The sequence below is a fragment of the Nomascus leucogenys genome, chromosome 1a (assembly GCF_006542625.1).
Source record: "Nomascus leucogenys isolate Asia chromosome 1a, Asia_NLE_v1, whole genome shotgun sequence".
Lineage (NCBI taxonomy): Eukaryota > Metazoa > Chordata > Mammalia > Primates > Hylobatidae > Nomascus > Nomascus leucogenys.
In genome coordinates, this window is record NC_044381.1 from 2622122 (window position 1) to 2648874 (window position 26753).

Genomic DNA, 26753 nt, shown 5'->3' on the forward strand with positions numbered 1-26753 from the left:
TCTGGAAATTGGGCTAAATCTTCAAACTGCATGAAGACTGAAAATAGGATTCACAAACTGGAGCTCAGCTCTCACCAAACCGTTTCCCAGGTCGGGTCACTGTGACACTCTGCTCTGTTGGATACCATCAGTGCTATCCTTGAAGGGTTAACACAGAGAACCGTGGTCATCTCAGTAGCTTCCAAATGACCCTGGGGTGAAACTGAAGGCCCATAGCTCTAACGCATCAAAAAATAGGTGGTCTACTGAAGGAGGAAAGCACTGTCTCAATTGAGGCTTGATTGGGATTCACCTGACACAGCCCTGGGAAATTTCAGGTTAGGGATTGGCATTTCTTACCACACTTCTCTGCCTTTGGAGATGCTGAAGTTTACCCAGGGTGTTCGTGGGAGGTGAGAACCGTCAGAGGTGCTCTCTCTCCCTGAATGCCTGCAGAAAGATTAGCCATCTTCCCCAATTTTATTCCTGTGGTTGCCTGGTCACCAAGACAAGAGAAAAAGGGATCCCTTAAATACTCAGCAGTCGCTTTGTATACTCCAGGAAGCTCTCTGGTAAGTAAGTCTCCAGGGAGCCCCTTGCATGGCTCCATGAGCACCTTGCTTTTGGAAGAGGCACAGAAAAAAAAAAAAAATGTGTCCTATTCATGTTCACTGCTAAATAAACATTAATGAAGTCTTGGGCCATATGTTATATTGGTTCCCATCTTTATTGAAAACAGAAAGTTATTTATTTGAGAGAAAAGGAGTTAAATAATGATTTCCAGAATTCCAGGGATGCACTCTGGAAAAATGAAACCACACAGTCCCGTCTCTAAAGGTCTGTAATAAAATGTTGCTAAAGCATTTATCTACTATAAATCCTATTAATTCCTTTAACAAATATTTACTAAGCAACTGCTATGTGCAGATGCAATTCCAATTGCTGGGATGTAGTGCTGAACAGGGCAAAAACCAATCCCTGCTCTCTGAGTTTGTGTCTGACTGGGGAAGACATACGATAACAAAATAAGTCAGAAAACTTCAGAGTTTTTGACAAGTGCTAGGGAGAACATGAGTAGGAGTGAGGGCTCATGTCAGGACAGGGTGAGAGAGGGTGCAACTTGAGATTGGGTGATGTGGTGAAGTATCATTTGAATAAAGGATCCTGAGGGGAATTTACCTTTAAATGCTTGTCTTTTTTCGGTTAGTGCAAATATTAGTAGAAAGTGACGGCCGGGCGCGGTGGCTCACGCTTGTAATCCCAGCACTTTGGGAGGCCGAGGCGGGCGGATCACGAGGTCAGGAGATCGAGACCACGGTGAAACCCCGTCTCTACTAAAAATACAAAAAAAATTAGCCAAGCGTGGTGGCGGGCGCCTGTAGTCCCAGCTACTCGGAGAGGCTGAGCCAGGAGAATGGCGTGAACCCGGGAGGCGGCGCTTGCAGTGAGCCGAGATCGTGCCACTGCACTCCAGCCTGGGCGACAGAGCGAGACTCCGTCTCAATAAAAAAAAAAAAAAAAAAATAACAACAAAAGAAAAAAAAAAAAAAAAAAGAAAGTGACTGAGGATTACCTCTGAAGTCTTTTTGAAACTTAGAAGGTAAAGCCAGCTTGCCAAAAATGATGAGAAAACAATGTAGCCCTGCTCTTGGATCCTGGTACCCCTTGGCCATGCACTGGCACAATCATGAAGTTGAGTTCCATGGAAAAAGGAAGGGTACTTCGTATCATGTTGTGCACACAGTGAGTGCTCAATAAATGCTGTTCACTCACAGATAAGGTCCGTGGTCTTGGATTCAGATCTAAAAGTAATGTTTTTGACAAAAATATTTTCTCCATGTTTTTGTATCTCTTCCAGGGGCCTTTGAGTAGATATAGCATACCAGCAGTCCCCAACCCGTTTGGCACCGGGGACCAACCAGTTTTGTGGAAGACAATTTTTCCATGGACCAGGATGGCAGGGTGGGGATGGTTTTGGGATGAAACTGTTCCATCTCAGATCATCCAGCATTGGTTAGATTCTCATAAGGAGTGAACAACCTAGATCCTTCTCATGTGCAGTTCACAATAGGGTTTGCATTCCTATGGGAATCTAATGCCACTGCTGATCCTGAGCACCGGAGGTGGTGCTCAGGTGGTAATGCTCGCTCACCTGCAGCTCCCCTCCTGATGTGCGGCCTGGTTCCTAACAGGCCACTGACCAGTACTGGTTCATGACCTGGGGACTGGAGACCCCTGATATAGACAGATGAGACATCACAGATAGTTTCTGGAAATATATCAAGCCATATCTATTCACAATACCATCCCTAAATTCCCCCATCATCAACGTAAATATCTTTAATATGTCTTTACTTACGACTGTCCTCAAATATTCAAAGTAATATGTTAATGGGCTGTCTTCATTTCTTCTGTCACATTCCCTTTTCTCTAAGAGGAGACATACCATTAAACACTATGTATTTTTATCTTTTCACCCTTCCTTCCTCCTTCCCTTTATCCCTCCTTTTCTTCTTTCCAATATCTATGTTGTACAAAGCATGGTATATTCCATAGGCCCCATCTTAACTACACTAAAAAATTAGTTATTGAACAGATACTGCTAGAAGCACTGAAAAGAAGAGTATGGAAAGTGACTCAAGGTGAAGGGAGGATCTATCATTTCCTTCTGTCTTTTGTCACCATTGTTGAGATGGCAGCTACTACCCATCATATTTGCTAAAGGGGAATAGTGATTACCAAACTCCTCCTGGTTTTAAGGGTGAAGTTAAAGTAACTGGGATAAAATAAAATAAATTAATTATTGAACAGGTACTGCTAGAAGCACTGAAAAGAAGAATGAAAGGATGTGAAAGTCAGTAGTTTACATATTAGAGAAAATACATATTAGAGAAAATATGTAACTCCACTGACTTTCGCATCCTTTCATTCTAAGTTGAATACTGTATGTGAATACTGCTACTAATGACATTCCCTTCTATCTGTTGTACCCAAGAGTCTACAAGTCCTTTTTACGTATATAATGTCTCATATAATCCTCTAAATCTTTGCTTCTCAAATGTGGTCCTCAAACCAGCAGCACTAGCATTTCCTGGGAGTTATTGGAAATGCAGAATCTCAGGTTCCGCTGCAAGCCTCCTGAACCACATTGCATTACAACGAGGTCTTCAGGTGCTTTGTGCACACATAGAAGTTTGATAATCTCTGCTTCAAATCATCCTGAAAGGCAATTAAAAATTTTGTTTCACATTTTACAGATTAAACACACACAAAAAAAACTCAGTTTCAGAGATATTTAATTAGCAAGTAGGTAACAGGACGTGGAGTCAAAGGCCAATATTCTTTCCACCACACTATGCCCCCTCTTTGGATGCTACTGGAAAAAAACTACTGCATACCTCTTTTGGGGTCTGACGTCACTGAGGCCAGTATTTCGTAAGTAGCATTTACACAATAATTATAGCCTGATATTGTCCCCTGGTGGTAAGTAGGCCGATGCTAATCTCTTGCTGGATCATACATTCCTTATACAGGCTATTCTTGCCACCTGTTGCCTAAAAGGCCTCAGGTTAATTACATGAAACAAGTTTCATATTTAGAATGTTATCCAATTTTCTGTAATTACTTACCAAAGAACATTTCACTGGTTAACAATTTTTGAGGTTTCCATTGCAAATTTTCTTTCTTAAGCAGACTTTTAAGTGATCTATCTGACCACCTTAAAATGAAAGGGAAAGGCAACTAACATGTCGCAAGCCTTTCCTTGTGTACCAAGCTTGGTGCTTTGTATGTGTTATTTCTTGATCTTTACAGAGACTTCTCCATTTTACAGATGTGGAAGTCGAGATTCAAAGATGACACAGGTAGCAATGCTGGGCATGAAGCTAAAGTGTCATACCATGCTGGCCTCTTCCTAAAAGTAAGTCTTGCCTGAATTAGCATGGAAAGTGACTCAAGGTGAAGGGAGGATGTATCGTTTCCTTCTGTCTTTTGTCACCATTGTTGAGATGGCAGCTACTACCCATCATATTTGCTAAAGGGGAAAATTGACTACAAAACTCCTCCTGGTTTTAAGGGTGAAGTTAAGTAACTGGAATAAAGTAAAAACAGAGAGGAACCAACTAGAAGGATACAAACTGAGTATGCAGAATCACTCAAAAAGGATTAATCAGCAGAGGAATGTTGCTGGCTAATATACTTTTAAAATTCCATATCAACACCATATACATTGGCTAAAATCCAGCCGTATAATCTAAGCTAGGCCCTCTAAACTGGTGAGTTTTAAATTCCTTATGTTTAACAGAGAAGCAGCAGGAGGCCGCCTTATTCTTTAAGAAAGAGGAGGAATGAATAGATTCCTCAAGCTGATATAGCTGAGAAAGGCATCTCCGAGGCTCTTGCATCACTTGTGTTAATATGCCTGTCCTCAGAACTGCAGCTTTCTCAGGAACATTGTACTGGAAAGTTCTCCTCTGTTACTGTCTGGGAATCTGCAGACAGTTCATGTGGAAGTCTCTCTCCCAGTCTGAAAGAATTAAATAGAATATTATAATTACTCAGAGTTTAATATATGCTACAACTGTTTTTGCTGGCTTGGCGTTTAAAGATGCAAATGTTCCAATCGCTTCTAGAAACATGACATTATAAAAGGGACTACCGTAATTAGGAATAAAAACTGTTCGGTCCTCATTAACCAGAAAAGTAGTTTCTAAACCCAGGGAGGCTCTACTTTTATTCCAAGAAAAGTCAGAAAGATGGCGCCGCAAGAGCCTAATAAAGATTTTGGGTCAACTTGTGCTCACTGCAGTTGACTAGGATCCATGTGAAATGATTTTTAAAAGGCAACGAACAACAAATACTTCTAACAGAAGACAACTAATCAGAGAAAAGCCTGAAGAATCATCTTAAGCACACTCTTCTTTAAAGTTTCACTATTATTTTATTCTTGATTGCCCAAATTCATTCAGCCTTAATGCATTGTTAAAGAGCCTGTCCTATTAGCCAAGGATGTTATGGTAACTGGTTGTAAGGCTACTGTTCTCCTGGTTACAACATGTGACTAGAAAAATGCTTTCTTAATTGAGGCTGAGAGTGATAAGTCCCTGGTGACTCAAAATAGTTAAGGCGTGTGTATAAAACTGAGCGCAGGCTAGTCTTGAAGATGATGGCACCCTTTACTTTGGGTTCTTTAATCTCCACGTCTATTTCTGTCCTGCCAGAACTGTCTACACTGAGGCCTCACTGTGGCGTTAGTCACGGTAAGAGCCAAATGTGTTCTAAGGCTGTGCCTTTTTGTACCTGTCGAAGGGAATTTGGTCACTGAAATCACAAGTGAGCCATGTTATAAGGTGTTTAACTGTGAGGCAGTCTCCCACAGGGGAGGAAGGCAAGAACATTTGGAAGGAATGTGATTTATTTATGTTTTCTGCATAGCTACTTGTGACGTGTCTGCTTCTGAGAAAAGCAACGTCCATAGATTGCAGATAGAGAGCTCATTATCTAGCCCTCATTCTTTCTTTTAGCTGAAGTTCTTATCACCTATGTTTCAAAACCTAATTAAGCGATGGTTCATTCATAACTAAAGGACACTGGACAGGAACTAGGCTCCAGTCTCTTCTTTGTCAGTAACCAGCTCTGTGGCTCTCAGCAAATTAGCTCTCCAGTGGGACTCTGTTGCTTTGTCTTGTAATAATAACAGTTCTATTTATTAAACACTTTGTCTGCAGTAGGGGCTTTAATAAGCACTTTAACTAGATTATTTCATTTAAACCTCATAATAACCCAATGGGTAGGTTCTATTTTAACCTCTGTTCGGCAGATGAGGGAGTTGAGGCAGAGAAAGCTGAAGAGTTTGTCCAAACTGACACAACTTGGATATGAAACAGCCAAGATTTGGTTACGTTTCTGCTGAACCTACAGGCTACATGTTTATCTTATTGCCAGAATACTCCACCCAAGAATTTGTGGGGCAGGGAGATTTTCCTGCCCCACAAATTCTTAATTGTACTTAGAAATGAGTTGGCTTGACTCATATAGCATGTCTATGCTGCTATATGTAATTTGATTTTTTAAATTTTTTAAATTTTTTCGTCTTGTTTTCCCAACCAGAGTAAAATGTCCAGATAAGTTAGTGGAAAGACTACTTCCTATAGAATAATGAGTGAGGTTAACTGCCCTTATAAATTCCTTCCTTTATAAGTAGAGATAATAATGCCTGGCTTATAGTGTTTTGATGCTTTAAGTACAAAATGGCTATAAGGTGGATAGCAGCACTATATAAAGAGAATTTGTTTCTAGTATTTTAAAATATCAGCTCTCTCGGGAAAGACTCCTTCTTAAACAACGTATTTGCCAGGTCATGTCGTATTGTGAGATGCTAAAGTAGACGCGTTGATCATTACTTTGTGGTTTTTCAATTTAGAAAAGAATCCTTAAACACACTCTTATTTATCTTTGCACTATTAACGTAACAGGAAGAACAGTTTAATGGTGAATGTGAAACCTTTACTGAGTACCTAAATTTGTCCTAGGTGTCAGCTCATTGAATTCTCACCATCGCTCTATGAGAAAAATGTGAGAAAACCGAGACTCAGAGATGTTAGGTAACTTTCACAGGACATGCAGCTTTTTGTTGAGAACTGGCACTGAGTCAGAGCTTTAGCTCTCTCCAGAGACCAGAGTTTCCACCATGTCATACTGAAGATAGGAATATTCTTTAAGGTTTTTGTGCTTAAATATCTGTGTGTGTGTTGTTCATGTACCATTTTATTAAAATATCCAACTGAATAGCCAACATTTTCATAATAAAAATTCTGGTGATAAAATATTATAACTTAAAATCATAAAAGTACATATTGGAAAAGACCTTAAAATCAGCAAGCTCAACAAGTGATTCATTGCTTTTCCAGCTGCTGCTTGGACAGTGCCTGCAATGTGGAACTCACTGCCTCAGGGGCAAACAATTTCATCTTTAACACTTAGAAAGTATTACCACTAGACTGTCCATCAGGGATCTCAAATGTAACATGTTCAATACTTAATTCATAAAGTTGTTTCATAATTTGGTTTATAGTTAATTGAGGAGCTGGGCTTACCAGAAAAGAGCAGGCACTAATGAGGATAACATTATTCCGTCAATAATTAACCACAGATTATATTTTAAGCATTCATTTTTATTTTATTACTAAGGCCAAAGAAAGAGGTCAGTAAAAATTGTTACCTTATCTCCTTGGGATTTTCCATGATCACCTTGTTAGAGCTTAATGCTCCATTTCTGTTGGAAGACAATTGCGTCAGTCAGAGTTCCAAGCAAAAAGCAGCCGGTACATTCAAAAGGGTTTGAGGCATGTTAATGAAGGGACATTTACAAAGTTATGGGCAGAGTTCAAGGAAATCATCAGATTAGTTGTTCACCACTGCAAGCATTTCAAGGATTGCAATGGTGCAGAACCATTAGCAGCTGTAGGCATGAGAGAGTGAGAAAGGAGCAGGTATCAGAACCCAGGGCAAGTGATACAAGATGACACCCCCTCCCCTGCCTCCAGAAAAACTGTGGCCTTGGGAGGAGGCATGCTGCCTGGAAGCTCAACCAGGAGAACAGGTACCCTGACTCCAGTGTCTCCACCACTGGCAGAGCTCCTGATGGTGGCTGAGTTCTCGCTCCTACTAATTGGAAGACAAAAGACAACATCCCTTACTAACACAGCCCAGGACACAATATTACATGTCGTCCAATACATTACCTGAGTCTTTTCTCTTCCCACTCCTCTCTGGACACTTATCCGTACCATACTCTCCCATTTCTATCTCCTAAATCAGCAACAGGAAGGCCAACTAGTTTGAAAGTAACCTTAGATCATGAAGGGAAATAATAATCCTACAGTTCTAGGAGATTTTGCCATGTGACAATGTTAGCATCTATCTCTTGGATTGTATAAATTAATTCTAAAAGAAATTTTACGACCTTTCTTCCATATTTTTGCATCATAATTAGCAGACCAAACTGGCTGATATGCATGTATAAATTTTATATGCATACCAATGTATATTAGAGACTATTTAGTGTTCACACATCAAATAAACTTTTTTCTTTTGCTCTGATTCCTTTCTGAGACTTATCTAACTATTCTTTGTTAAAGCCTTTATTAAGCTTTAAACACTGGTAATGTAAGTTCTAATCTCTGAATTACTAGTCTAATTGCTTTATCCCTATCCCCAATATCTTCAAAGCCTTGCCTTTCAGGAATTATGTCTTAACTAAAAGTTCTCTGAGACTAAAATTTTGTGAGCAAGTAGTCTCAGAACCAGATTTTCCAATGGGATCTGCTTACATCATTGAAGATAGGAGGTCTGATAAATAGAATTTATATCAGATAAGCCAGGGACATTGTGAGAAAAAAGGACATCTTTATTTTATTGTAGAACCCTTGAGATGGAATTGACACAACTTGAAAGACAAGGTCAAATAAACTTTTGGGCCCATTTTTCTTGAATGTTGATGTGACACTCTCTTCATAGGTGTTTTGAGCTTGAGATAGCTTTTTTAATTCATTTAAATCACATATTGGTTTACCCCCCTGTGCACATTACAACAGATCTGACAGTGGAACATCAGTCAAAACCGACACACCTTGGTGATAAGAATGACAGATTTTTATGCGCATGAGCAGAATGAGGGCAGTATTTTGTCTTAAAAAACAGCTAAGACATCAGCAAGTTAGGCAGTGAGGTCTTCAGAGTTCCATAATTCTCTAACATGTGTTTATTTTTACCCCTTGATGTTAGCAGTGTGGCAGGTACACTGAGAAATAAGCCTTACAAAGTCGTATACTTTATTCAAGTGTCTATTGAACCTCTTCTTTGAGGCAAACATGGCAACAGAGGTGGGACATGAAATTGGAAATAAAATATCATCCCTCTCCTTAAAGAACTGGTAGTTTAGATAGGTGACAGTGTCACAACGAAATGAGGGGAACTTCTGGAAGCAGAATGTTGTCAGAGACTCTGTTCCAATGGCGTCTTTTTATTTGTTTAGTGCCATAGCCGCTAAGCAGGCAAGGACCCATGAGACAGTAGGTGAGAAGATACTGGGGTTATACATGTGCCATGGGCTTCACAAATCACGACTATTGTGATTACCAATTGGTCCTGTCTCAGTAGTAGTATTACATGCATCTCATTCTCCCACCCGCATGATATTGCGTGATCCAGATCCTCATTAGTTCTCAGGTTGAGCAGTTGCAACCAACCCCTATCCAGCTTCCTGGTTTAATACTCAAGATTACCTTCTATTTACTCCTCTTAAATCTATTCTCTGCCACCCCTGGAATAATATTTGTAAAATGTGAATCTGGTAGTCACATTTCCCTTTTTAAATGGGTTTACAATTTCCCATGTCCACCAAGATAAGGTCCAAACTTGCCAATGAGCTCCACGGTGATCTGATTCCTGTAGACTGCTCCAACACCTTCCCATGGCCGTTCCATGGATCCTGCCATAGTGACCTAAGGGTTCACCAAACTCAACTTCTGCTTCATGCTTTAATGCCTCCATGTCTCTGTGCATGGTGTTGGTCTGCCTGGGCCAGACTTCCCCTTTCCTTTTTTAACTCTACTCCTGTTCTAGAGGTCTAGCTCAAGTTCTCCCCATCTCTATCACCACCTCTCAAGAACACCATCATCTATTCCTGCAAACGCTTCCTAACTTCTACTTCACTCCACATCCACTCTTGCCCCTTCCAGTCCATTCTTGACTGCTAGGATAAGGATAACCATTATCCATCCCTACTGCTATCACCCATAGGATAAAGAGCAATATCCTTATCAGGGCCTATGTAGGGGGCCCTACCAGGCCCTGCTGGTCTCTCCAGCCTCATCTCCTCTTTATGCAGCTTGCTCCAACCACAACTACCTTATATCGCATGGCCTTGAATGCCCTTGAATGTCATGTTTCCTCTGCCATAGGCTTTGCACATGCTGATCTCTCTTCTTAGATTGCTTGCCCACCTCTCCTACCCATTCCACAGATCTCAGCTCAAAAATTGCTCTGAGAAGCAAGCCTTCTCTGAACCTTAGTCTAGACTAAGTTTCTTTACTCTGCATTTTCATAGAAAGTGTTTCTTTGCTTCATAGAATTCACCTCAGTCTGCAGTTGGTTGATCACTTGGTTAGTGTCTATCTCCATCCCAAAATCAAGTTTCATGAAAGATGAACAGCATCTGTTTTTGTCTGTCATTGAATTCCTAGCCTAGCACAGTGCCAGTCACAAAAGGGGCACCCAAAAAATTTTTAAACAATGGATCAATCAATCCACTAAGGCTCGTGCTCAGTTGCTTCGTTTGAAAAGCCTTGATACCATCATCACCACTATCATCTTATATACCTTCTTTGGAAAAATGTCTATTCAATTTCTTTGCCTATCTTTTAAGTGGGTTGTTTTTATCTTTTTGTTGTTGAGTAGTAAGAGTTCTTTTATATTCTGGATACTAGGCTCTTATCAGATATATGATTTGCAAATATTGTCTCCTGTGCACTCTCTTCACTTTCTTGATAGTGTCCTTTGAAGCATAAAAATGTTTAATTTTGATGAAGTTCCATTTATTCCTTTTTTCTTTTGTTGCTTGTGCTTTTTGTGTCATACATAAGAAACCATTGCCAAATTCAAGATCATGAAAATTTACCCCTATGTTTTTGATCCATAAAGTTCTTTTGACTTTTAAAATTCTATAAGATAAGTCAATACTGGTCACCTATTACACACAAAGAACTATTGGGATTTCAGGGGAAACTCGATATTGGAGACTCAAGCATCAGAATGGACAAGGCATCATTTTAGTGTTAGAATCAGGTCCCAAAATGGAAACTTCAGAAGTGCCAGGATGTGATTGAGTTATATGTAGACAAAGAGATTTGGGATAGAAGTCTTTAAATATAGAGTCCAAGGTAACTTAACAGACCTCTAATTAAAACACAGCAAAATTCCAAAATACATAAAGGCAAATAATAAGCTCTGAAGAAAACTGGAAAAAGTCTGACAAATTCCAAGCCTTGCTTGAACTAAAGAACACAATGCTATTTGTGTAGAGGGAAAATGTTAACAAATGCTACATAAAGTTGTGGCCTGAATATAGAAAAAGCCATCCTAGATAGTGCAGGAAAAGGAGAAAACTTAGTTTCTAATTTAGCTGTAAGCAAGGTAAGAGAAAGACTTGCCTGATACATAGTAAATGCTAAGTAAAGAGTTCGTTGGATGTAAAATAAAATTCCTGAAAGAATAATGGAATATCCTGTGCAGAGTAAATTCTCAATCATGTATTTGTTGAATAAAACATAAAACTCATAGAAAATAAGTGAATTTGATGTGACCAATATAAATGCTCCTCCATTGAGAAATGACATTTCAAAGTAGATTGTTAATCAAGAATAAGTAAATAACCACATTTCAGAGAGTAGCATCTCTGAAAAGAAACAAAAAGAAAAGAAGGAAAAAAGTAAGCAGGCCGGGCGCAGTGGCTCACGCTTGTAATCCCAGCACTTTGGGAGGCCGAGGCGGGCGGATCACGAGGTCAAGAGATGAGACCACGGTGAAACCCCGTCTCTACTAAAAATACAAAAAATTAGCCGGGCGTGGTGGCGGGTGCCTGTAGTCCCAGCTACTCGGAGAGGCTGAGGCAGGAGAATGGCGGAACCCGGGGAGGCGGAGCTTGCGGTGAGCCGAGATGGCGCCACTGCACTCCAGCCTGGGCGACAGAGCGAGACTCTGTCTCAAAAAACAAACAAACAAACAAAAAAAGAAAGCAAGCAAGTAACTAACCTACTTACGAGTCTATAGGCACAATGTTAGGCAAAAAAAAACAAAAAAAAGAAACTGTCTTGTGAAAGATAAATTATTCAGACCACAGGGATGTAGCCATTTACTACAGGAGGAGGAAAAAACAAATCATAATAATAGTCTAGTGTTATTCTTATTTAAATATGTTAACTTAGAATAAACATACTATTTCCTTCTCTCTTCCCTTCTCTCCTGTCCTCTCCTACAGGCTCCTCTCCACACCTTTTCTATCTTCCTTTTGTGTTCTAAAGAATCTTTTAGCAATAACAGGACAAGGATAAAGATATGGGAGTGATATTGTTTATTACCTGTGAACAGTAGTTTATACTACTGTTAATAATAGTATATATATACCAGGTTTCTGTTTTGTTGAATTAATTAAGGCAGAGAAGTCAAATAATAACCCCTTAAAACATTCTGTATCATGACCTTGGTGGTGGTTTCAATACTCCACAGATTTGTCAGAACTCATCAAATTTTACACTTAAGTATATATTATACCTCAATAAAGCTGACAAAAAGGAAATAGAAAGGTCAACCATAAGCAGTTTAATTGTGCGGGGAGAAGTGGCCTACTGCCCTCCAGCTGGAGAAGTGTTACCAAGCCTGGACGGTCCTGCAGGATGGCATTTACCATGGAAAAAGTGGAGAGATGTTATTAACAAGCACATCACAGAATTCAAGTAGATTTTACAGTCTCTGATTTGGTCTTGGAAACCAAGTCATGTGCCTTAGCACAAAAATGAAAATGGCAGTAACAAGCAAAATTCAAGGGATTTTGAAAATTATGAGCATAGGATCAACATGGTGAATGACAGAAATTTGACATTTAGCTTTCTGCTTAAAAACATTCCAGTTTTTAACAAAGATCAGTAATATAAAAATGGCAGATGATACCATCTCATACCCATTAAAATGGCTACTATCAATTTAAAAAATAAAAACCAGAAACCAGAAAATACCAAGTGCTGAAAGGATGTGGTGAAACTGGGAACACTTGTGTGCTGGAGGTAGGAATATACAGTGGTATGGCCATTATGAAAAACAGTATGGCAGTTCCTCAAAACATTGAAAATAGAATTACGATATGATCCGGAGATTTCACTTCCAGGTTTATACGCAAAAGAATTGATAGCAGGAACCAGAACAGATATGTGTAAACCTGTGTTCATAGCAGCAGCATTATGGGCAATTGCCAAAAAAATTAAAGCAACCCAAGTATTTATTAACAGATGAAGAGGTAAGCACAAGGTTGTATATACATAAAATGGAATGTTATTCAGCCTTAAAAAGGAAGAAAATCCTGTCATATGCTACAATATGCAAGAAACTTGAAGGGATTATGCTCCGTGAAATAATCCACTCACAGAACGACAAATACTCTATGGTTCCACTTATGTGACATACCTAGAGTAGTCAAAATCACAGAGACGGAAAATGGAAAGGTGATTGCCAGGGTTGTTGTAGGGGAGGGGGAGACATGGGAGGGAGAAGATTGGAAGAGACTTCTGTTTTCTCTAGAGAGGGAAGATTCAAGCAGGTGGTTTGCATGGGATTGTAGACTCAACTTTTCAATGTCTCTTCCATTCCTCCAATGATAAAAGGAGGCACTTGGTAATTAAAAGACTCCCTAGCTGTTGAACAGAAGTAACAAATAGCAACATGAGGAACCGAACAACAAAGAAAGTGGCTGAGAACAGCGGGAAGTTCACAAAAGCAAAGTTACAAACCATTTTATTAGTGGGAGAAGGAAATGGTGAATTCAAAAGTTGTAAAACAAAGGAGTGACAAAACATCTGAGCAGGAAAGAGCAAGATAGTCTACAGAAACGTGCTGGGGTCTGGGGTTTGTAGCTGATGAACAGAGCTATTGACTGGCCAACATTTTATTGAAAAACACCATGTTTTCCATAGGTATCCAATGTGTATTGCCTAAGTGTAAGTTCTGAGGATACACTCAGCAAATTAAAATATTCATAAGCGGATATTTTGTAAGTGGAAGTCATGGATATGCCCACAGAAACCAAAAAGCAGAAAGTCACATTGTCCAGATTAATATATTTTGAGATTGTTTAATGAAAATTCTTATTTATTTTGTGTCAGAAGAACACCGGGGAATAAAATTATTTTGAAAAGAGGCTAGGTGGAGTTCAATTCATAGTCTTCCTCAAAATGCAGAAAAAAGTAATTGTATCCAAACAAATTTTTATATCTAGTTATATGAGGTAGTACTTAAGTCTTTCCTAAAATGATTATTCAGGGAAAATTATTCAGTTGGGATTATCCTTACTTTCTATAACTCCTTTTTTTTTTTTCCTGGTGTGTGGCTTTAAGCCAGTCCTCTGATTCTTAGAATGCTCCAAAAAAAAAAAAAAAAAAAAAAAAATGAATTAAGGAAAAGGAAAGAAAATTCAAATAAGTCAATGGGGCTGCTTGGCAGTAGTGAACACAAAGCATGTGATTAGGAAGGGGCTGAAATGAACTAAAAGCAAGGCAACTGCTTTTTTCAATAATACTATTTCTATCCTCCATTTCCATAGAAGAAAGCGAGCTAAAATGGTATAACAAAAATAGTGACTATTTATCAGACTAAGTGTATGATGTGCCAAGGCCAGTACTAAGTGCTTTGTATGTACAAACTCATGTAATATTCACAGCAACCCTGTAAGGAAGATATCCGTAAGAGCCAATTGTTACACTTTCAGGAATTTTGTGAGCCTGTTGGTAGCTTGAAATCAGCCATTGTGGCAGTACTTACATCATGGAAATTAAAATATGCTACAAATCAGAGACTTTAGGGTGAGAGCTGTTTATTAAACATCTTCCAGAACAAAATTGCTATTGCCTTCATTCACAGATGGGTAAACCGGGGCACAGAAAAATTGAGTGATTTGCCCATAATCTTGCAACTAGTAGTTGATGGAGTTGAAATTTTATCCTAGGCAACACCACCTGGGAGCCCAAGCTTGCAGTCATCATGTTACACTGCTTATGATATGACTAAAATGCATTGGCTAGATTTACAAAGAGTGGGTCCCAATTTGGACTCGTCTGCTACTCCCTGCTAAAGCTGTCTGAGTCTCAAGACATTTCATAATAGAATGCTTCACATTTATCTCTGCTATATCATAAATAAAATATATTATGTGAAAATGCAAAATAAGCCTTCTTTTCATTCCTTTCTTTCTTTCCTTTTCCTTTCTTCTTCTTTCTCCTTCCCTTCTCTTTTCTTTCCCTCCCTCCCTCTCTCCTACCCTCCCTCTTTTCTTTCCTTCCTTCCCTCTTTTCTTTCCTTTTTTCTCCTTCCTTCCTTCCTTCCTTCCTCCCTTCCTCCCTTCCTCCTTTCCTTCCTTCCAACACTGATTATGTCTATGGTATTGAGTAGGATGTATGTGAATCTTGCGGGACTTTTGGCAGCATTTAAGGAGGACTGGAGTGAATTTTCTCCCTAATGCTTTCTCATTATCATAGAAAGCAGAACAGCTGTGCTGACAATGGGCACCATCATCATCATTAATAAATATTTATTGAGGGCGCCCTTTGTCCTGAACTCTGAGGACATATTAAGGTAGAAGATAACCGTCTTGGAGCTTGTCAAATGAGTATCTCAAGTATTAAAACAAGTAGAAATTGTTCAAAAGAGAGAAGAGAGTAACCACAATGGGTGGGGCAGCTGGGGAAGCCTCGGGGAGTGTGATGGGGAGGGGTAGAACAGCACCTGTACTAAAAGAAGCATAGAAGGGGAAGTGGGCATTTTACGTGGGAGGAATGGTTTGAAGGAAAGCACTAAGGCAATTACCATTTTGGTGTTTGGAATAAATCAGTAGTAGAGTTTGGCCTACATAGGAGGAGGCTAAAAAGAATGGATTCCTGTTTGAGGAGGGCCTTCAGTGCTTGACTAAGGAGCCGGGTCATCATTTTTCTGAGCAGTAAAGAATCACCCAAGGTTCTTGGCTGGGCGTGTTGGTTCATGCCTATAATCCCAGCACTTTGGGAGGCTGAGGTGAGTGGATCATTTGAGGTCACGAGTTTGAGACCAGCCTGGCCAACATGGTGAGACCCCATCTCTACTAAAAATAGAAAAATTAGCTGGGTGTGGTGGCACACGCCTGTAATCCCAGCTACTCAGGAGGCTGAGGTGGGAGGATTGCTTGAACCCAGGAGGCAAGGGCTGCAGTGAGTGCCACTGCACTCCAGCCTGGGTGACAAAGTGAGATGCCGCCAAAAAAAAAAAAAACAAACACCCAAGGTTCTTGAATACATGAAAGATGCATAAAACAGTGCTGTGAATAAGTTTAAAGTTAGACATGTATATTGGACTGGGGGACAGAATTACTAGAAACAGAGAGAATAGTTATATAATAATCTATTATGAAGGCTTTAACACTGAAAATCCCTAGGGAATACTTAGAATTATAAGCAAGACACAATGGGTATTATAAGCTGGGATTATGGTACAAAAAATACATGATGAAAAAGATTGGAAAGAACTACAACTAAATTAGCAGTGATTGGGTTGAGCCCGTGGAATTTAGGATGATTTTTTTCTTTAATCAAATATTTGGTAATATAATTTGTCAGTACAAAAAATACATGCAGATAATAAGAATTATTGACAACAAAAGAGATGCTTGAAAAAGACACTAATTTTAGGTAAAGTGAGGAATTATGCTTTAGACATGGTAAAATGAAGGAAAACCATTCAAACATGCATGGCTTCAGGGCAGTTGGAGATATTGAACTAAAATTTGGGGGAGCAGTGAAGATTTGACACCTTGTTTTCTGAGCATGAGAGTGACCAAGAGTTCTGAAAGGGCATTCAAAGGAAGATGGACTGAGCAAGAAGGCCTAAAACGTGGGGATTTGGCCAAGAAGGTGCAGAAGGGCAAATGGAAGTGAAGTCCATGGAAGGGACTGATCATAATTTACCTGAAAAAAAGGAGAAGTATTAAGTTAGGACAAAAAGACCAATGCAGCTTAGTAGATTATAAAGTAATTGACTTCTAAGAGTTAAAAAAATTAGAACAGATAATAATCACTCTTTGTAACTTCTTAGACAGAAGGAACTAAAAAAAAATAACAGTAGCTTCATTTACTGAGTGTTTCCCTGTGTTGGAAGTGTAATATGTGCATTAAATCTATTGTCTTTTATAATTTTCATAACAATGCATTGTGTTAGGTGCCATTATAATAGCCCCGACCTTAAGATGAGGAAACAGAGACAGAGTTTAAGATAGCAGGAACTTTAGAAATGTTTTGGAGCACATTCTCTCACATTATAAATGAAGATAAAAAGGCTCACAGGTGATTTGACATGTCCAAGGTCACTTGACTTGCCCAAGATGGAACTTCATTTGAAGGAGTTCACATTCTCTCTTGTTGATGGTCAACCCATCTCCTAGTGTTGCTGAGCCCTGCCATCAATAAGTGTGTTATGGATTATTTTCAAAATTGATATGGAAAGGACTTCAGCAGTATTTCATCATACGTACTTTCCATATTTTCTCAATATATACATTGTCTAAGGTGCAAATTTTTTTATGAGCTTTTTGAAAACTATTTATTTAAGAGACAGGGCCTTGCTCTGTTGCCTAAGCTGGAGTGCAGTGGTACAATCACAATCTAGACTGAAGCCTAGAACTGATGGACTCAAGCAATCTTCTTGCCTCAGCCTCCCAAAGTGTCAAGATTACAAGTGTGAGCCACCGCACCAGACTTAAATGTGCAAATGTTGATGCTTACATCACTCAGTGTTCTTTGGCTTTTCCAAGTAGCTTTCCTTTTTCATTATTGGCAAAATTATATCAGATGCCACGTATGGCAATTCTTTTTAAGCCTAGCAGTGCATCCATCACTAAAGTGAATTTTTTTTTTTTTCCTGGAGAAAGGGCATGGTGGATGTTATTCAGGAAAGAGGAACAGTTGTAATGACTCAGAACACTGATTAAAAGTTTAATTAAGTCCTAGCTAATGCAATAAGACAAGAAAAAGAAGTAAAAGGGTTACAGATTGAGAAGGAAGTAATAAAATTGTCTTTGTTCACAGATGACATAATCATCTATATAGAAAATCTGACAGAATCACAAAAATCCTCCTGGAACTAACAAGCAATTATAGCAAAGTTGCAGGATACAGGTTAATATACAAAAGTTAACTACTTTCCTATATACCAGCAATGAATAAGTAAAATTTTAAATTAAAAAGACAATACCGTTTACACTAACACCCCCCAAAATGAAATACTTAAGTACAAATCTAACAAAATATGTACAAAATCTGTGTGAAGAAAATTATAAAATTCTGGTGAAAGAAATCAAAGAGGAATTAAATAAATGGAGATATATTCTATGTTCATAAATAGGATGACTCAATATTATCAAGATGTCAGTTCTTTTCAAATTGGTCTATATATTTAATGCAATGCTAATACAAAGCTCAGCAAGTTATTTTGTAGGTAATGACAAACTGATTCTAAGGTTTATGTGAAGAAGCAAAAGACTCGGAATAGCCCACACAATACTGAAGGAGAACAACACACTACCTGACCTCAAGATTTACCATAAAGTTATGGTAATCAAGACAGTATGATATTAGTGAAGGAATAAACAAATAGATCAAAGGAACACAATAAAGAGCCCAGAAATGGACCCATGTAAGTATAGACAACTGATCGTCAAAACAAACAAACAAACAAACAAACAAAAAAACCCAGGAATCTAGGCACAGAGCTTCACAAAAATTAACTCAAAATACACCATACACCTAAATGTAAAACACAAAACTATAAAAGTCTTAAAGGATAACATAGGAGAAAACTAGATGATGTTGGGTTTGGCTCTTTAGATACAGAGGTACAATCTGTAAAAGAAATAATTGATAAGCTGAATTTATTAAAATTGAAAACTTCTGGTCTGCAAAAAGACAATGTCAAGAGAATGAGAAAACAGGCCACAGACTGGGAGAAAAAATTTGCAAAAGTCCTGATAAAGGAGTGTTGTGTTATCCAAAATATACAGAGAACTCTTAACCCTCAACAAGAAGGACACAAACACCCCAATCTAAAAATGGCCGAAAGAACTTAACAGACACCTCACTAAAGAAGATATACAGATGGTGGGCCGGGCGCGGTGGCTCACACGTGTAATCTCAACGCTTTGGGAGGCCGAGGTGGGTGGATCACGAGGTCAGGAAATTGAGACTATACTGGCTAACGCGGTGAAACCCCGTCTCTACTAAAAATACGAAAAAAAATTACCCGGGCGTGGTGGCGGGCGCCTGGAGTCCCAGCTACTCTAGGGGCTGAGGCAGGAGCATGGCGCAAACCCGGGAGGCGGAGCTTGCAGTGAGCCAGAGCAAGACTCCGTCTCAAAAAAAAAAAAAAAAAAAAAAAAAAAAAAATTAGGCCTTAGAAGTGTTAAGAGCAAATTTCACAGTCGAAACTCTCACCAAGGTGGGGAATTTTTAAAATTTTGCTCTTAGCATATGTGACATGAAACACGAAAACGTAATTATTATTATTATTATTTTTTGATACATTATATTAGAAAGTCATGACTACTATTGATTTATTCTGATGTCCATGGATTCTAAATAGAAATAATTGATCGAGACCGGGCGCGGTGGCTCACGCTTGTAATCCCAGCACTTTGGGAGGCCGAGGTGGGCAGATCACGAGGTCAGGAGATCGAGACCACGGTGAAACCCCGTCTCTACTAAAAATACAAAAAAATTAGCCGGGCGTGGTGGCGGGCGCCTGTAGTCCCAGCTACTCGGAGAGGCTGAGGCAGGAGAATGGCGTGAATCCGGGAGGTGGAGCTTGCAGTGAGCCGAGATCGCGCCACTGCACTCCAGCCTGGGCAACAGAGCGAGACTCCGTCTCAAAAAAAAAAAAAAAAAAAAAAAAAAACAAATAATTGATCGATATTCATAATATCTGGCTATTTGTCGATTGTGGAAAAAGAAGAACCGAGATTGACTTGTATGTTTTATTGTCATCCATCATTATCTGTTACCCACTTATCAAAAAAGATAGTTCAAATATAGGAACCTATTGGAAATTTTTATTTGACTAAGAATCATAGAATATAACCCATAAACTCCTAATCATAAGACCCATGTTTTAATAACCTGCTCTAAAAGCAGAATATGTAGGTGAGGGCAAGAAGTTTCTAACCTGTGTATCGCCTATTGGTCCAAAGAATGTTTTTTTAACTCATTATGAGTTATAAGCCATGGTGAGTTGTGTCCAACATTTTTTTTAAAAGAAGAAACAGAACAGAAAATGTTAACTTCAGAGTGCATAACATTTAGTCAGGATAAGTATTGTTTTAGAAAACTTCATTTTAGTTACTGTGTGTTGGCTCTCAGATTCATACCTCATTCTTCCTTCTGCTCTGCTCTATAAGGCAGGGGGAGGGTGACTCTTGTGGGCTGCACTTCCCAGCTTCCTCTGTCAGCTGCAGTCGGGGCTGACTTCTAAGAGATGCTTACAAGCAAGAGACAGGACAGCTGGAACCTAGGAGGAAGGGAGAAGGCGGAGTGTTCTCTTCTCTTTCTGCCTCTAGCTGCATCTGTACCAACAGTTGCATCTCCATCGCTCTAACTAAGAATCATCATGGTTTCAGGTTTCACCAGGAGACTCTGGTCTCTGGGCTTCATTGATTATCTCTTGGATTCTCAAAGCCTAGAGGGGATAACTGACATCTTACTGTTGCTACTCAATTCTTTATTTAAGTTCTTAGCTCTTTCATCATCTATGTAACCAATTCCCTGAATTAAATTCCTTCTGTTTTCCTGGATACAATTCACTGTGTAAGTATGTGTATAACAGGTCATGATACATAATACATTTCTTACTTTGAGCAGTTAATAAAAGCGCATGTTAGCATGGAATGGATGGTGCTGAACCCATTTCTTTAGTTGGTCACTGATGGCTATCACTGATTTTTAAAACATGATCTTGCAGACATTTTTCTTCTTCTTTTAAGGGAGACTGTTATATAGCAAGTGGTTTACTGACTGGGAATGTGGACACCACCATTCTAATCTTAGTGGGTGATCTTGGGCAATCCATTCAAACATGTGTTCCAGTGTATTATGTTTGCTTTATGCATGGAACCAGAGGTTGAGAGATTGATATGTATTTTTTAAACCAGTGGTTATTATAAGAACTTTCAATGGTACCATTTTAAGTAAGACTGACACATAGTCTGTAAGAGCTTAAAGACCAGTGATGATAGCATTTGAAGGCTGTTTAAAAGAGTAGTCACTTATTTAGAACATTAAATTATGTTTTCCCTATTATTTTCCTCAATTAGTAAGTAGTTATTTATGATGTTAGCATTAAAAATAATAGCTCAACATTCTGGTCTTAAGTTCTTGGGAACATACTTGACATTGATATGGGCCAAGAGAACTGCAGAATATTATTAGGTAACTGTGGCTACAGGTAATGTCAGTTGATAAATGTCATAATAAAATCCACCCCTGATAAGTGGATATATTTTTAAAGTATTTTAATAAAATGTAGGTAAAGGGTGAGGTGAACCTCTTTAAGATTCAAATATACCCTCAAGCCCTAAGTCCTAAGTATTAAACAACCACCAAAAAGTTGTATATTGTGATGTTTTTAATCTGATCAGAGAATTCCTTGTTTTCCCCCACATTTAAGGAAAGTCTACTATTGAAAGGTTCCAAATAGTCTTCTTAATAATAAAATTCCAACAGGTATCACAATGTCTCTGGTAAGATAAGCAATTGAATATGCACAGTTCCAGATCAAATGTGAGCTTTTCCTTTATGCCCAACACTCATTGAAGTCAGTGGCTGTTCAGTTGAGTTTATCTGGAGGGGAGATAAAAGTTTCCTGCCCAGCATTAAACCTTGCCCCATGCAGAATCCAGATGCTTGCAACCCTTTCCTGAAACTTCTTAAATTTGTTTTATAGATTCATCACTTTCTGGCTGGTAACACCATTGAAAACTAAAATAAAGTCATACCGTTGTGGAATGTATTTTGTCCCTACCTGTGGAGAAACTAACTTTATTTTTCTCCAAAGCAGAATATTTATTTTGGGTTTTTAAAGAGTCATCTAATGTAATTTCAATAGTTGTATCTGCTTTGATATATTCCTGGCTTATTTTCTACTCATCTCTTGAATTTACATAGAACTTCAAGTGTAGAAAACAGGATTGAAAAAAGACAATAGTGAATTGTGCTTTTGTGTACTGAACTTGAAGTAAGAATCTGGTGGGTGATATAACATAAGCCAAGCTGGAAAAGGGTCACACACCAACAAAAAGCAATGAATAGTAACTGAAAAGATAAGCCCAATAACAGCTGAAGGTGGTCAAAAAGTAAAGTACTGTAATAAAATATCATATAACAGCATGGGAGATGAATACATGGATTTAGCTGAGGGGTTTAGAGGTAAGCTACAGTGTTACATTGGTACCGAAGCACATTATCAATCAGAGAAGCACAGCACAGAACAAAGGGTAGCAGGTACAATGGCCAAACACAAATGAAAATATCTGAACAATTTACGACAGAAAATTTGAGAACCTGAATTCATGTGCTGATTCCTCATGTACAACTGCCCAAAGATGTGTCAAAACCTCAAAGACATATTGATGACAATACAAAAAATTCTTTCTAGTCTAGTCAACAATATATAATGCAGTATTATCGAGGAAATGCTTTAGAATAAACTTATCCTCAGAAAGCCCATCTCTCGAGACAAATGGAGTCCTTCTTTGGGCAGTTAGAATGCATCTGGTTTACCTAAAGAAACACTGAATTAGGATTTAAAAGCGTAGATATGTTTGGATATATAAAATGTGCACACTTAGTTTTATAAAGTTATGGAGAGGATTAATTTCTTATCAGAAAATTATCCTAGGTTATTGAGGCTGCTGACACCTCTGGGTCAATGATTCTTACCCCTTTCCGGGAAGATCCCCTTGAGAATCTGATGAAATGTACAGACTCTGCCTGCAGAAAGCGTACATTAACATGATCCTAGAATTTTGAACACAGTTTCAGGGGATTCTTAGATGTTCCAAAGATCATTTGTATTCCACCCCCATCAACCCTCCATCACAGATTAAGAACCCTGTACTGATGACAAATTTTGGGGCAGTTTTTACACGAGCCACACAGATTACTCGGAGTCTGGAGTTCTACCAAGCTTAGTTAAAAATTCTGACTTCATCATTTAGTCATCTCCAAGTTGTTTAATCACATCCCCCTTACAGTTAAAAAGCAAAAAAAAAAAAAAAAAAGATAGAGCATGATTTATGTATATTTATTCATAACACATGTATTCATTATTAATATATTATGTGCATTATAAAACATACACAAAAATTGTAAGAGAAAAGAGAATAAGATGAATAGAAAATTTTCAATTATCTTGCTAATCATGCTTTCATACAATCAATAGTATCTCAAGGAAAAATACATGCTTAGATCAGAATTAATCATTCATGAAAGTTAACATAAATCCAAATTTCAAATAGTCCTGGTAAATTGTGAATGTTTTTGACCTCTTTCTTTTTTTTCTTTTCTTTTTTTTTTTTTTTTTTTTTGGTGAGACAGAGATTTACTCTTGCTGCCCAGGCTGGAGTGCAATGGCGTGATCTCGGCTCACCGCATCCTCTGCCTCCCAGGTTCAAGAGATTCTCCTGCCTCAGCCTCCTGAGTAGCTGGGATTACAGACATGTGTCACCATGCCCTGCTAATTTTGTATTTTTAGTAGAGACGGGGTTTCACCGTGTTGCGCAGGCTGATCTCGAACTCCTGACCTCAGGTAATCCGCCCGCCTCGGCCTCCCAAAGTGCTGGGATTACAGGCTTGAGCCACTGCGCCCGGCCTGACCTATTTCTTGTTAGATCTAATTAGGCTGTCATTGCTTTACTCCTCAATTTGGCTGCAAAAGAGTTCTTAGAGGTTAAACTGGCAAATTTGATCCTGATTTTCACCTGTGCTTATATTATTGGTATTATTTCAATCTTCTATTTCTTCACAGAAACTGTTTTTTAAGCCACTTGCTCCCCAAATAGGAGAGTTGATTGGTTAAAACTAGATGATATAGGCCGGGCACGGTGGCTCATGCCTGTAATCCCAGCACTTTGGGAGGCCGAGGCGGGTGCATCATGAGGTCAGGAGATCGAGACCATCCTGGCTAACTAACATGGTGAAACCCCGTCTCTACTAAAAAATACAAAAAATTAGCCGGGCGTAGTGGTGGGCGCCTGTAGTCCCAGCTACTTGAGAGGCTGAGGCAGGAGAATGGCGTGAACCTGGGAGGCGGAGCTTGCAGTGAGCCAAGATGGCGCCACTGCACTCCAACCTGGGCGACAGAGAGAGATCTGTCTCAAAAAACAAAAACAAAAACAAAGACAAACAAAAAAAACTAGATATAATCTTATGAATTTATTTAACGTGGAACCTGCAAACTTAAGGCAATATCAATGCTTAAAAAGATGTCAATGACAATGAAAGAACCAGAAAGTGCCAGTATCACCCCTCTGCCTGTGGCGCTTTTTGTTTTTCAGTACTCTTCAGCTACACTACATGACACATGACCAGTTTACTTAGGGACCATGTAAAAGACTCTAGGGTCAAGGGTCAATGAGTATAATAAATATACATAAAGCTCTTTTTGGTCCTTGCCTCATTACTTTTTTCAATTATTAAAGAAAAAAGAAACAGAATTTCTTCTGTTCTTCCTATATCACAATAAATTGTCTTGGTCGCTCCACTTTGGAGAACCCTGCCTTAGGCAAATTACTTCCTGATTCTCAGTTTCCTCACCTGTAAAATGGAGATGAAGTCATAGATCTCATAGGGTTAAACGGATTAAACAACATATGTACGAGTCTCTGTACAACTTCAGGCACGTAATTTAAAAGAGAAATAAAAAGGAGCTGCAATTATAATTATTACTACTGTATTAAACAATTGCCATGTGTTCATTCATGTTACTCCTCGCCTAATTTAAAAACAAACAACACCTCTTGTCAGTTCTCTTTCTATGACTACTGAGAGCTGTTAGCTTCTCCTTATCTTCCCACATCCCCCCTCCCCAAAACAAAACAAAACAAAAACCAAAAACATTTTCCAAGCCTTTTCAAGCCTGGCAGATAATGTAAAGATTCGGAACACTTATTGATGTTGTTCATTAACATGATAATTACTAATAGTGAAAGACCTGCTAAGTTTTCTATGTCAGGTAATTTTATTATCTATCTTTCATCCTTTCCTTCAACAAAGTTTTTCTTTTTTTTTTTTTTGAATACAATGTGCTAGGTATCAGGCTAATTGCTGAGGTTTCAAAGATGAATTGAAACACCCTCCAGGCACTAACCATCTAGAGGACAAAACCAAACAAATAATTGCAACAAAGTGATAAGTGCTATAATGGAGGCATGCACTGGTTGCTATGGGAGCAGAGTAGGACAAGCAGCTAGCTTCCTCTGCCTGGGGAGAACAGGGAAGACCACTAGAAGGATTCTGGGTCATAGTTGAGTCTTGAGGATGTGGGTTGAGGATCTGCACTTCAGTCAGAGGGGAGAATGTCCAATGTGATCACTTAGGAACCAAAGGGTAGACAGGTTTTCCCTGAGCCCAGGCATTTTTGGTGGCAGGGTCAACAACGCTGGTAGAGACCTGCCTGTGCGCAACTTAGGATAACATGCCAAGAAGTTGGAAACTTATCGTAAAATGGATTGGGAATAGACAAAGGATTTTAAGCTAAAGAACGATATAATAATAAACAGAATTGGGGGTGGTATTTTTGGGGAATGATTGTGAACAACATAATTTATTGAACATGCCCATTAGAAAAAAAGAGAGAGCAGGGTGCAGTGGCTCATGCCTGTAATCCTAGCACTTTGGGAGGCAGAGGCGGGTGGATCACTTGAGTTCAGGAGTTCCAGATCAGCCTGGCCAACATGGTGAAACCCCGTCTCTACAAAAAATACAAAAATTAGCTGGATATGGTGGCGGGCACCTGTAATCCCAGCTAATCGGGAAGCTGAGGTTCGAGAATCCCTTGAACCTGGGAGGCGGAGGTTGCAGTGAGCCAAGATCCCGCCACTGCACTCCAGCGTGGGCAACAGAGCGAGACTCTGACTCGAAAAAAAAGAAAAAAGGAGACAGAGGAGTGTTTATTTCTGTAATAAATTTACTTGCTAATTCTAAACTATTTTTTAAATTACACATCAGCTGATTCAATTTGTCAAATCTTGGTTTCCATTACTGAAGATGAAATACTCACTGCCTAAAAATGGTATTACCTGCTCGTGTTTGAAGCTAGGCAACATTTCAGGCAGCATTAACAGTTTGTCTGTTGGGACTAGAAGCTTCCTAATGTTGTGCATGGAATTTTCTTTACGAGGTTGTTGTATCCAGATACCAAGTTTTAAACCCAGTATCTACTCTATACAGAATGTCAACCAAAGCAGACTTACATAACAAGTGAATGTGGCCATACAGACATGAAAAAGTGACTTCCATCTTTTGATACCAAACTAGAAAGAGAAAAGCAAGTTCAGAGAACACATTATGACTCATCAAAGTCCAAAAAGAAAAGCTTCGTGTGAATGTAGCACCCTGTGCAGCCTCCTGGAGTCCTTTTAGCCTCTAACCACATTTGCTTTTGTATGATTTTCTGCAAAACAAAACAAAAAAACCCATCATTTTCCTCCTTAACTTCAATTGTTAAATTTCGTTTTACCTCAGAGGTGAAACTCGTGCTATATGTTCTAGAATCTTCTTTTTGTACCAAGTGAATGATGCTGCCTTTTCATTTCTCCTGAGTTTAGGCCTTATTTTATAAAATTTGTAACTGCTAGGGTACAAACTACAAACAAGACGAATTTTTAGAGGAAAGACTTGAAGGGTGATGGAGGAAGGTGGTGCTTTCTTAGACCAATGCGAAGG

At 38.9% G+C, this 26753-nt stretch overlaps 1 protein-coding gene across 1 annotated transcript in view; it reads left to right on the forward strand.

The window, feature by feature from the left end:
- The first annotated feature begins 3819 nt into the window (after positions 1-3819).
- Positions 3820-26753, forward strand: part of SMARCA2 (SWI/SNF related, matrix associated, actin dependent regulator of chromatin, subfamily a, member 2) — a 207952-nt gene continuing 185018 nt past the window's right edge. Inside the window, exon 1 of the mRNA XM_030826765.1 lies at positions 3820-3898. The gene's annotated coding sequence lies outside the window, so the exon portion shown is untranslated. The remainder of the gene's footprint in view (positions 3899-26753) is intronic.